This window comes from Vulpes lagopus, chromosome 15 (assembly GCF_018345385.1).
Source record: "Vulpes lagopus strain Blue_001 chromosome 15, ASM1834538v1, whole genome shotgun sequence".
NCBI classification, from domain to species: Eukaryota; Metazoa; Chordata; class Mammalia; order Carnivora; family Canidae; genus Vulpes; species Vulpes lagopus.
In genome coordinates this window covers 10,346,149-10,359,685 of record NC_054838.1, presented here as the reverse complement: position 1 = coordinate 10,359,685, position 13,537 = coordinate 10,346,149, and the positions used below count along the sequence as shown (strand labels likewise).

Below are 13,537 nucleotides of genomic sequence, written 5' to 3'. Positions count from 1 at the left end.
AAGAATGGCTGCAAGAGACCACTGCATCTGAGAGAGACATTCCATGAAGTACTTACTCCAACAAACCCAATGGCTCAGTAACAAGTCACTTTAAGATGGCACGAGCTAAAACAAGAATGAAGGAAAGCAGAAGGCACTTTCAACAGCTTCCCAAAACCATGAACCAGGGAAAGAATTCCAAGAATTAACCACCCACCCAGAAAAATCTATCTTCTTAAAATTCTTCTCCCTACTACAATATGCCTTCACTTCAATGATGGGATGTAAATGTATGGGCATGTCTCTGCAACATGACCTGCACAATTTCAACACCGTGGAGTTTCTATCATCCTTTTGAAGTTAGGAGGGATCAGCTTCCAGGCCAAGCTGACAGACACAACCAAAGTGTGTAGGTGTTTTGTGTATTCACAAAGGCTGCCTGCCTGGGTTCTTTGAAAGGAAGGAGGAGAAGGCTCTGGAGGCTGCTGGTTTGCTTGAGGAATAAACAAACCTAATGTCCTTTTTCCCCCCAAGAGTATGATTTATATTAAAGTGTTTTCCCCATTCAAAAATTAGTCCTTTTAGAAATTTTTGAAAATATAAGAAGAAAAAAACGTCACCCATGATCTCACCACCTATACCTGAGTATCTTCTCCTTCCCTAATTATTATTTCCTTCTACTAAAAAATTATGATTTTCCTGCATTTATAAATCTGTCTCCTGCCTTTTTCACATCCTATTCATATGGAAAATTTCCTGTCTCTAAGACTTCTTCATTTGCAATAGCTGAATCCAGGTGTCTCCCACCTTTTGGAAGTTCAAGTTATGCCGCTACATTTTTAGGAAAGACCTACACTAGCACCTGTTTTCACTAACTGAAAAAAATGTGAAGAGAATTTTCACTTTTACAAAAAAAGGTTGAAAAGCATTTGCATCCTAGGGAGTCCTCATAGAGGCAGTGCACTCCAGAGCAGCGAGTGGCACCGCCAAGCTCCCTACCTGGGAACTACACCAGCATCTCAGCATCAAGCTGTCTTAGCTTTGAACTGGGTCTGTGAGCAACTGTGTTTCATCTCGATTTATTTTGTGCATCTATTAACAAAACATGTCCTAAGATTAATCAGAAAAGCCTAAGAGGTTATTTTGGGGGTTCTTGGCATGCTCCAAATTTTTTCCATATAAATTATGGCCATCGCTGTTTCCTTACATCATTCTGTCTTACAAGTTTCACTGGAATGCTCTACTTCCAGATAGCCAATGAAACTTGTAATCGTTTTATCCTATGGATAAAACTGCAACTATTTAAAAAACATTCATTGGCCATTCAGTGTGCCAGGTCCTACTTTAGATGCTAGAGATACAGAATGAACAAAAAGTTCTTTCCCCTTGCTTACATTCTAGAAAGATTTACATTCTTCTAATGCTGGACATTTTTGGGTGCACTATACATCTATTAGTACAGACTGCTCCCGCAATTCAAATTATTTCCTTGGGTTAAGGTCCCAAAGGTAAAATTACTTAATCAAAGGGCACACTCATTTTTAAGGCTCCTACTACAGATGGTTAACATGCTTTCACTGTCAGAGTCAATATATCACCTCATTTTGCTAAAGTATTATCCCATCTCCAAACTGAGCATGGGGCCACTCCCAGAGATTAGTATGTTTAATGAGCATAGTAACAAAGGTTAAAAAAGAAAAAACTCTCTATATCTACTAAATTTATCTTACTTGCCCTGGGGCCTGGCCAGAGTGTCCTGTGTTCTGGTGTCTGGGATGAGCTGGCATTGAGTTTGGAGCAGCCTGACTGCTAATAAGCCACATGTGAAGCCGTCAGAGCCATCAGACCAGGTTGCTGATGGCTCTGTGATGTGCACCACCCCCATCACCCTTTCACCCCTCCCAACCACTCTAGCTTCCAAATCCCCAGCTCCAGGTTTGAAGCAAGCCCTTGGAATCCCAGGACTCCATCTGGCAGACAGCAGCCTGGTCTTCACAAGAAAGCAGTTAAGGCATGGGCATCTAGATAAGGATAAAAAGCAGGGCCTGGCAACATCTGGTCCAGAAATCTCTGCACCATGTCCAAAGGGTTGGCTTTAATTATACCCAGCTTCTTTTTTTCTTTCTTTCTCTTTTCTCTAATACTCAGTTCCTTTTAGAGAGTCACCTCCATTCACCAGGGAATCTTGAAAACACAAATTCTAAGCCTGCCTCATTTCCACCTGGAGGGAAAAAAAATGCCCTGCTCATAATGAGAATAACAACAAAGCAACGATACCACCATCCACTGTTACCTCTCAAGGACTCTATAACCTTTCCTTATACGTCTTAGCTATTAACCACCATCGACCCCCATTTTATCAATGAGGAAATGGCTCAGAGAGGTTAAGTGACTTAAGATAAATTCATCAATAAATGATAAGACTGGGGCATAAATTCTGGTCTTCTATTTCTAGATTAGATGCTCTTTGCATGATAACCTGCTGTCCCCTTCCCTCAGACTCCTACAGAGTCTACAGGGCTGACAGGTTCCTGGCTATGACCCGAAATCCCTAAAGACAAAGCATCAAAAAAACAGCACCATCATCCACTGCTACTCCCTCTCTCCCTCTACACCTCCCTCCTTCAGTTGTGCCCAGAACCAAAGCTCTGAATGACAACACCTGTGTAGCACTCAGCAGCACCCCCAAAAAGCCTTTGATCCTAATCCAAGGTCAGCCAGGAGAATCTCTGATATGTACAAAAAGCGAATCTTCTATATGCCTGGAGCGGTAGCATCCAGCATCCAGCAACCACTTCATATACATTGCATGACCTTGAGAGGTACTCCTGGGCTCCCCATACCCAACATGTATCAGCTTAAATAAGTCCAGAATTTTGGGTAAATTAATCCTAACCTGAAAGGTTTAGACAGTAAGATGAGGTTTACATTCTAACATTAAAAAACAGATTTTTTTTAAGTGGACAAAAATATAGCTGTCATTCGATCAGATCTAGAGGCATATCCCTAACCTTTCTTCCCTAATATAGATGCTGTCCTCCTTGCCAAAAAAAGTTATCAACCACAGTATTACCACTACCATTTCCTGAATTTCCATGAAGCTTTAAGTATGGTCACATTCATCATCATATCTTAACCTCCCAAGTATCCTCTGAGGTAGGGAGAGCTGATATTTTTATTCCCGTGTTACACATAAGAAAACTGATGATCTGGGTTATATGATGTTACTGGAACACTAAATTAAAGGGGGGAAAAAAGGACTCCTACATTGAGAAAAGATAGAAACCAGAATGTACCTCTTGAACACTGAGGTCTTAAAATATGATCATTTCTGATCAAACTTGCCCAACTTGCAGAGTTTCTGGTTCAGCACTTTTTGAGCAAAAGAAATGTTAGGTACTTGGGTTAATAAATTCAGTCTTGCCAAATACCCAGTATGGCAGCCTGTGTTTCATCATACCAGACCACAGGTGAGGAAAGTGAGATCCAAGAAGGGTAGATGACTTGCCTACAAGGACAGTCAGGTCCTGCATTCCTGCACACCACCACCCTTCTGGTCTCCTACCATTATGCTAAGCTCACCCTCACACCAAACAAAGGCTGCATAGTAAATGCTGGATCCCCACACCCATCTGGAGATTGCAAAGTCCTCTGACTTTACCTGCTGTCCCTGACCTCAGTCCCAAAGCCCCCACCCTGCTCCATTTCCTGATTTTCTAAAATCCATGAAGAATCTCATGTCCTATCACCCTGTCTCAAGGCACATTTAGCAGGCACAGACAAATCCCCTGAAATACCTGTTCTTAAACCTGAATTGCCACCTTGCTCCTTGGTAGTGATGGAGATGGCCCGGCTGGGAGCCAGGTGGCCGGTTCCAAGGGAGCACAGAAACTCTCTTTCCTCTATACTAGGGCTTCTGTCTCTCTCCAGGCTACTGAGAAAGTAACTTGGTAAATGAGGTAAAACACAAGCAAGGCTTTATTCTCAGATCCTGCTCTTCTTCCTAAGAGCAGCCCCTCTAAGTTGAATGGCAGCCAGTCTCACCTGGGAGAGGAGAAGGACGTGCAGAAGGTTACAGGGAAGGATCACCCAAGGAAGGCGGGCCATAGGTAACCATTCACATAAATAAGCACGTCTTCACAAGCCCTGAGCCTGGGAGGACTTGGGTTAGGCCCTAAAGACATCCAACAACAAACACGAGAGATGTGACAGGAGGACAGAGTGAGTACCAGGGAGAAGTGGAAATCGATTTGACCTCAATAGAAGGAAGAGCCCACCTACAACCACTGACAAGACTGGTCAAAATGTAAACAGGTCCTACAGTTTCTTGCAGCATTTTTGCAAGATTAATCTTCCATTCCTATAGATTTTGACCATAATGTGAGCAGTGAGACTCTGGTTGGTTAAACATAAAGGTTCCAATTACTTAACATGGCAATTTCTTTTGGTATAGCAAGAAGTTCTGCAGTTATGTGAATGGTGCTCAAGAGTGGAGGTCACAGCACCCTGATAAATCTGGTTTTTCTGACAGTGGTGGTATTGGTATGCGGAGCGTTAGACAAATCCGCGCAGTCAGCGTGAGTTCTTATCTGGCCCAGCTATAAAGGGAAGAAACCACTTAAAATGTAAGAAAAGTATCCAGCCTGAAAGCCTAAGGAGGGACTCTATCAAGGTTCTTCTGATTGGTATGCTCAGCAGCAGCTGCCACCCTGGCCCCTCTGGCTCCTCAGTGTGGCTCCTCGAATACCGTAAGAGTGTCACCTTGCAGGCCTGATGAACATTCAGTACTGCCTCCAGGCTTGTTAAGGCACTTATTGTCTTTGTTTTAAATCCCAGTGTCTCAAGAAAACCAAGGACTGTGGGTAACCTAATAATGTTCCTACTTAGGTCCCCAAATTGGTAACTGAAACTCCAAGAACACAGGAAATTGCTTCCCTCTCTTCTTCAGTTCCTACTTGGGCCACAGAGTAAAGAAGTGACAACCAAAGGTGGAAGCAGCATCGTTACCTTCTTTCAACATTTCCAAGGTCCCTTTATTTTATTCAAAACTTTTATAAAATTGCTCGTTTAGTACAAAGCGCCACTGTTTTTCATGTGGCATTTCCTAAAGGGACTGAGAATCTTACTGAAATGGTCTTTAGAGCTTGCACTATTTTGAAAATTTCAAGATTTTCAACAGCTCATTGCACGTGGGCATTACTCTGATAGGCCCTTCTTCAGAAATCATGGGAATTGGGCCTTGATGAGCCAACATAGGGTCCCCATCCTCTCTCCAAGTGAAAGCCATCAACACTGCACTAACCAGCCTCCTTCAATGCCTGCCCATGAGCCCCATGGTCAGAAGACCTGTGTTCAAACCAGAGCAAGCCACCTCACCCCTCAGAGTCTCAGTTCTCCCATTTGTAAACAGGGAAGAGTAATAATAACCTTCCAACAAGTTGCTGTGAGGATAAATGAGAGACACGCATAAAAGAACCTCGCACAACGCCTGGCATACTGAAGGTACTCAGGTGACATTTGCTGAACCTGAACACATGCCTTGAGCACGGCAATGACTAACAGGAATCCACATTTTGACAGAGCAAAAAATAGGATAAGCCTCTTCCCCCCACTCCCACACACCCAATATTCCTTCTCCAGTCTTTCCTATTCATTAACAGCATCACTATCCAGCAACCTGGGAGTCGCTCTCCATTCCCTGCTCTACCTTAACCTACACACACACTATGTTAACAAGTCCTGGTGCCTCTATCTACAAGACATCTCTGAATGTGCTCACTTCTCTCCAGTTCTACAGCCAGCACCCTATCATCTCTAGATAAGATACTGCAACAGCCTAACTGCTCTTTCTGCTTCTACCCTGGCCTTTGTACCACCCACTTGCCTCACTGGAACCCTGATGGGTCTCTTCAAATGGATGTTAAATCATGTCACGTTCTTCCTTTAAACCCAACAACACTTCCACATCACAGAGTAAAATGCAAGCTCTTTACTTTGGCTTGACCCTAGGTAACTTAACCCCTGACCAGCTGCATCACCTTCTCGTACAATGGATGTCTTCTCTCCTCCTTTCTCATCCCAGCCACATGGCCTCCTTCCTACTCCTTTGAACACCAAGGTCTTCCCCATTTAACAACCTTTGTACTAGCTAGCCTTTCTGCCTGGAAGCTCTTTTCCTCATACTCTCATAACTGGCTCCTTATCAATCAGACCTTGGCACAATTATGACCATCTCAGAGCCCTTCCCAATCACCCACTGAGATAGGCTTCAGTCACTTGATATCATGACACCCTATTTTATTTATTACTATCATTTCTCTTACTTATGTGTTTTGACTACTGTCAGTCTCCCTAATATGTGTATTGCAGGAGAGCCAGGACCGTGTCTGTCTTTTCGCTGCCCTCATTGGCCTATACCAGTGTCTGGCACTATTACATTTGCTGAATGAATGAACGAGAAATGACTATGGCAAGTCCTACCTTAAAGTGAGGCCACGCCTCCAAATAGGCTAGCTAACCCTACAGAAGTCTGGGCAAAAGTAACAAAGAGATCATCTAAAGGGTCATAAGCCATCAGGGGGCAGTGGCTTCTGCTCTTAGTGACAAAGGAAAGAAGGATGAGACACCAACCTGCCAAGAACACTTCATCATTGGCTCTCTCCCAACTGTGTTACAATATAATTTGGAGAAATTAGCCCTCCCTGCAAACCCCCCCACCCCCGCAAAGGAGGTTAATACACTCAACAGAGAGAATCAAAGAATGGAATGCAAACACCCAAGAGGAAATTACTGAGTGATTAAAAACACACAGGAGGATAATACAAACATCACCTGTATCTCCCTTTTGTGAACTGGGAAAATATTTGGTATGAAACCTACAATTTGGTGACTGATTATATGCTGTTATATTGCTCTCTATTTATTTCATGTGTGTTTGTTCTCCTCCCCCTCTCTCTCTCCCCCTCCAGTGAGAGCCTAAGTTCCTGGAGGGCTGGGAGCCGTGATTCACTTATTTCTCATGTATCTCCTGCTACACAGAGCAGAAGAGCAGGCACCTGAACTCCTTTATCTCAATAGCCTGAGTTCACAAACACATCACTTTCAGAGACAGGCTATGCAGAACCCACCTCATTTTCTGATCACAGCAACCCAACCTGCCATGCCTCCCCCAGAGAATGTGGGGGAGAGAGGGGTCTGTAGGCCTACTAAAGGTTCCTCCATGCAGGCTGGAGACTTAACAGCCCTGAGGAGCATGGCACAGACCAAGGAATGGCTTTCCCCATGCCCACACTGTCCACCCCTGGCTTTCACTCACACACCCAACTAAGCAGACACACTGAAATCCAGCCAAACCCCAGACCTACCACTTGAAGGGTCAGTCAGTACCTGTTGTTATCCTCATCCAAAGGTGCTAAAGGGGCAGAGCCTGGCAGAGACAGAGCTGGGCATAAAGGAGTCACAAAATTAACCAAGCAAACTCAAAGCTTGCATATCTTACAAAGAGAACTGTTCTTTCCAAACTCTGGATTTGGATGTGAGGGGGATCTGGCTGTGACATCTGTCACCCCACTGATCGCCAGGGTTGATTCAGCTGATCTGGCTGGCTAGGCGGGTGTCCCCTTCCTCCCTCACCGTTTCATGTGCGTCCCAAAGCTGCGCACTCAAAGAGGATGACCACCCCCGTTGGAGGAGGACCATTCTTCAGTCAAGGGTATATGAGTAGCTGCGCTCCCCTGCTAGAACTTCCAAACAAGTACTCAAGGTCCAAACTCTGGATTTAATGGACTAAAGTCTTCCAGCATGATTTGAAAAGCTCTATATTTCATTAGGCGTTCCAGATGTTTTCAGACCTACTCAGTGGCCAACTCATTTCATAAATTACTTCTTCTGACCCAGTAACCCATAGGAAAGAATTGCCTTCTTCCTGAGCTCCCACGTGGGGTCCCAGCACTTAGGATTCCTACATGGTTAATAGGGAGTTTTAATTTTGACTTCACAGGACGTCAAGAACCACGAAAAGATTAAAGCCAAACCCCTGATAGAATAAGGGAACCAAAACTAATAGCCTCCTGCTTTTTTTTTTTTTTTTAAGAAAGTTGGCTGAGAAGCAATGTACTAGGAGCCAACGTACCAGCATTGTTACTGCCAATTCCACACCCCCCAGGCAAACACTCAGCCTCTCTGGGTCTTGGTTTCCTCATCTGTCCAGTGCATTGGCCACATGAAGCCTGCCAAGCATGAACCCCAAGCTGTTATACAGAGACATTACAGATCACAGCCCAAACCCCAGCTCTGCTGCACACTTGGTGGTGCACAACCTTGAAGGAGTTACTGACCCTTGAATGGTGTCTTTATCTGAAAAAAGAGAATACAATTCCAATCCTGCCAGATTGTTTTTGAAAGTACTGATAACGGGCCTAGCACGCGGCACTCCACGTTTAGCGCCTGTTATAGTTTTTCTTTTGCTAGCTCTAAAACTCCACACTAATCCAGTTGCTTTGCCTTTCTCCATGTTGCAAACGCTGTAGGACAGCGGCTCAAGAACAGTTTTTTCTGTTTGAATTGAGGCACTACACTCAGCCTCCAGTTTAAACTTCTATTTAAAGAACTTGCCTGCCAGGCAAAGTACTTCAGATCAGTAGGCACCTGCCTTCAGCCCCACTTCGGTCCCTCACCAGATCAAGACCCAGTGTTCAGAAAGCACAGCCCAAGAAAAACAGCCTCCCTAGCAAGCTGCGCTGAGTCGGGGATGCGCACTCTATGTAAGTTTTAAAACTTCCCAGGAAACATTGTCGACCTCAGAGAGTACCTGGTTCTGTACTTCTGTTTAATACTCTTCAGTAAGTTGGGTTCAAGTGTAAGATGAGACGTGCAGATCAGGTGATATTGTAGGGATCCTCCAACCACAACATCCCGAGACGCTGAGGTTCATCTCTGACTACTGCCCGAGCCGCAGACTGAACCAGAACAACACTACACATAACTGAAACACAAAGGAACGGGACAGAATGCTGTCCTCCCCAATCTCGCTAGCCAACAGAAAATCCTTTGTAATGACATCGGGGAGGTGAAGTTAATGATACTTTTGTCCTATTTATTCTCAATTAAATTGGATCATCTGGTGTTGGGGTTTTTTTGGTTTTATTTTTTAACTGCAGGCACTCCCAACCAAGCCATCAAAAACTCCCTCTGGTCATTACCTGACTTTCATGAATCAAAATCCATCGCAGTGAACGGAGTCCCGGTGAAACCCGTACAGGACTAACCTGCTCTCCCAATCTCACCGGGAAAGGCGGCAGACACGTTCACTCTCTCTGTGAGCTCCATGTTCAGAAGGACTGTGTCTTCTTCCCCAGACCCAGCCCTTATGAAAGCTCGGGTTCCGGTCAGACAGGGAAGGAGGCCCCAGCTGCCTGCAGAGGTGAGGCGGAGGCTCACAGCCCGCCTACTCTCAATTTCGGTTCTCCAGCAGCTGCTTCTGAAGGTGTTACGAATCCAGCAGCCACTTGCTCCTACTCATTCATTCTCCCTCTTCCCCCAACACACCCCCCCCCTCTGCAAAATCTGGCAACAACACAAGGAACAGGGCTCCAGCTCTGAGTCATTGCCCTGCTGCTGCGGCCAAGCAGAGCACTGGCTGGTGGTAAACAGTGAGGCAGGCGCTTCACGTCTCCTGATCCTGCTGTTCTTCTTGGGAGACTGTGAGCCTGGCTACTCCTCTGGAAGCAGGACATAGGAAACACCTCCATTTACTGGCTCTGGAGTCTGAATGAATTGCTCCCTCAGTTTTGCTGTGCTACCTTCATGGCCGAAATTGACCCTAAAACAGAGCCTTCAGTGGGAAAGTGATAGCTTCTTTATCACTCTTGTCCCATGGGCAAGGGCAGGGAAGTGCCTGAGCAGTCCCAAGCCACCATCCCCACACCCTCAGGGAACCCAGCTATGATTCTTTCATCACTGCTTGGGATGGCTCAGGTCCTCTTAGCATAGATTTAACCATGTGGCTCTCCCTCTCAGAACAGGCCTGGAGGAGCACCTGGGTGGCTCAGTGGTTGAGCATCTGCCTTTGGCTCAGGGGGTGATCCTGAGGTCCTGGGATTGAGTCCCCCATCAAGCTCCCCACAGGGAGCCTACTTCTCCCTCTGCGTCTCTCATGAATACATAAAATCTTTAAAAAGAAAAAAAAAAGAACAGACCTGGAGAGGAGAAGGAAGAGGAGTCAGAAAGGGAAACTAAGGCATCAACGTGCCTTTACTGCCACAGCCTCAGATCAGCACTGTGGCTCTTTACTGCAATCTAAGTAGGTCTATAAGTCATGACACAGGCGGCCACTTGAAATATAAGCTCCACGGGACAAGGACTTTGGTTTTCAAAGCTATGTTCCAATGTGTACATAGTGCCTGGCACACAGTAGGTGCTCAATATATATTTGTGTAACGAAAAAAAAAACATACAGAGGATTTTCTTCTGAGTCTTCTTGGAATGATGGTTTTACTAAAACCTGTATTGATTACCACCATCTTTTCCACTTTAGAAATCTTATCCGGGGCACCTGAGTGGCTCAGTCAGTTAAGTGTCTGCCTTCAGCTCAGGTCATGATCTCACGGTCCTGGGGTTGAACCTCGAATCAGGCTCCCTGCTCAGTGAGGAGTCTGCTTGTCCCAGATTGTGTTCACTTGCTATCTCTCAAATAAACATATAACACTTTTTTAAAAAATCTTATTCTTCATAACTCCTACTACTGCCTATAGTGAGTGTTCTGCAAATCTTTAAACACAGAGATGGTTTACTTGAAACTAATGAAGCTCAAGCATTAGTACCTCTCACTTCCAAATGCACCTTCTAAGGCCCTAGTACTGTGTATACATGCCTTCCACAATCTTATATGATTTTAAAGACCTCCTAAATTGTAGGAACATCAAGGCCCACAAACTATAGATGTACCACAGTGGAATTAAATAATAAGTGACTCATGAGCCATCCTGATAATCATCCTAATAAAGGCATTCAGCTTGACAAAACTTGTTTTAACTATTGCATAGGAGATATGCCCACACTTATAGACACATCCTAATCAATCACAAGTCGATTGCTGTAAAGATTGGAGTAGGTTAAAGAACACAGACTCCACTCATCCAAAATTTATTTAGCCCTACTATGTCCTTAGCACTCTGAGTGCTTTGAAGTAAAACAACGATTAGAACATATTATCCCCACTGCATAGGAGCTTACAATCCAACAACGTAGACTGATATACTCATAAACAGTTACAGATAAGTATATATTTCATATGTTAAACATAAATAATATAGATACATAACTACAAGCCAGAGTGGGGACCATAATATAAAAGTAAAGGCAGGCACATCTATGTGTTAGGTATCAATCTGCCAGATACAACAATCCTAGAAGGTAAATTGTACCATCTCCATTTTGCACAGAGAGTGTCGAAGCCCAAAGGGGTCAAGTGCCATCCCATGACCACATAACCAGTAAGTGGCAAGGTCAGAATTCAAGCCCTGAACTACTACCTGATTCCAAAGTATGGAACTGTTCTTAGCGGCTACACTTTAGTCAATGGCCAGTCGTTCTACAGAACCTCCAAAATGTCGGGAGGGACATGCTGACTTCAGAGGTATAGGAACCATAACAAGCAGCAGCAGAGGTGGGCAAGCTTCCAAAGCCCACATTCTTGGGAGTGAAGGAATAGAAAGTGCCATGAGCTTATTCATCAGGTATATAGATATAAACCCCATTCACCAGGCAACACCCTAGCAGGGACCCGTGGCAGCTACCAAGGAAGCCAGAAGAGGCCACATGAAAGGCTCCTACCCTCTGGCTCTGCCTACAAGCTCCCTTGTCCTTGTTGCCAGATGGATCATGCTGGAGCACAGCAAACATTCCATTGCTTCCTGCCATACACCACCCTCCTTCACTGCTAAAGCATCCTTCTCAGCACTTCTCCCTACCCACAGCTCCTGCAAATGTACCTGTTCCCCCCAGTCCCCAAGACACATGCTTTCCTATTCCTGAGTGGTAGGAAGCTTCAGCTGCTGCTGTCCTCTTCCCTAATAGATTCCACCCAACCATCAAGGCCCCTTCTCTTTCCAACATCCCTTTCTGATCACTCTGGGCCACACTGCTTCCATCCGTCCTCAACACTGTCAGCACTGAAGGCTCACATTCTTTATGCAGCAATTATACATCCCAACGACTCTTTTCATTTTACCTTTCAAAAATTACTCTGTATTACAGAGAGTAAAAATGCAGAAGTTCCCTTTCTTGCCACCAATTCAGTGTCAATCTCAGAAGCAATACCTTTACCAGTTGTTTTTTTTTTTTTTAAGATTTTATTTATTTATTCATGACAGAGAGAGAAAGGAAGAGACACAGCAGGTTCCCTGTGGGGAACCTGATATGGGACTCGATCCCAGAACCCGTCCTGGGATCATGACTTGAGCCAAAGGAAGTCCTTCAACCACTTAGCCACCCAAGTATCCTTTTTTTTTTTTTTTTTGCCTTTATGAAGCTTTTATGTATTTTAAATTTTATATACACATCTTTTTTTTTTTAGAAAAAATACATAACTAGAATAAAACTGTGCATATTATTCTTTTTTTAAGATTTTATTTATTTATTCATGGGAGATACAGAGAGAAAGAGAGGCAGAGACCCAGGCAGAGGGAGAAGCAGGCTCCTCACAGGGAACCTGATGTGGGACTCGATCCTGGATCTCCAGGGTCACGCCCTGGGCTGAAGGCAGCACTAAACTGCTGAGCCACCTGGGCTGGCCTGTACATATTATCCTATAACTTTCTTTTGACTTTACATATCTTGGATTCCCACATATCCATATGCAAGGATGGGCATAGCAATGTCTCCACATCACAGCTTCCTTAGAACCCCTAAATCAGACCAATCTATAGACAGAGATGATGTGGGAGCCTGGTCAATCTGCCCAAACACATATGAGAGGTTTAAAATTGATGACATGCAAACCAATCTGTTCCCAAAATGAGTTTTATTTGAGCCACACAGAGTTTTTAAATTGAACCAAAGTTTGAAAACAGAAACATTTCATATAAAAATCTAGCTTGCTTTGGAAAAACCAAAGTGGGGGCAGCACTGGGCCCCCACAAGAGGTGGAATAGTCCTTCTAGTTCACTGCAGTCCCCATCACTCCCTAGTGCTTCCCAATGTTGAGAATGTACACTTAGTGCTATTTATCATCACACCTATATTTCTAATTTTCCTACAGGAAAGCAACTTCTTTATAACCGTAGTTCAACCAGAATGGGAGAAATCAAAGATAAACAGAGTAGGCCAAGTATTCCAAAAACAAATTGGAGAGCATAAACACAGTCTGCTTTTTTTGTTATCCATTAAGCCTCTATAAACACTGAGTTTGCAACCAATTTTGTATCACCACCACTGATTGTGGAGAAGATCTTCCTTTATTTATTTTATTTATTTATTTTTTTAAGATCTTCCTTTAAAGAAGAAGCCCTGTTTTTTTTCCTTGTTTTTTACTGAAGTTCAATTTGCCTACATATAGTAT

General features: G+C 44.2%; 1 protein-coding gene across 13 annotated transcripts in view; it reads right to left on the bottom strand.

Annotated features, from left to right (window-relative positions):
* PLEKHA7 (pleckstrin homology domain containing A7) overlaps positions 1 to 13,537 on the bottom strand; it is a 223,270-nt gene that overhangs the window by 96,186 nt on the left and 113,547 nt on the right. The window lies entirely within an intron of this gene.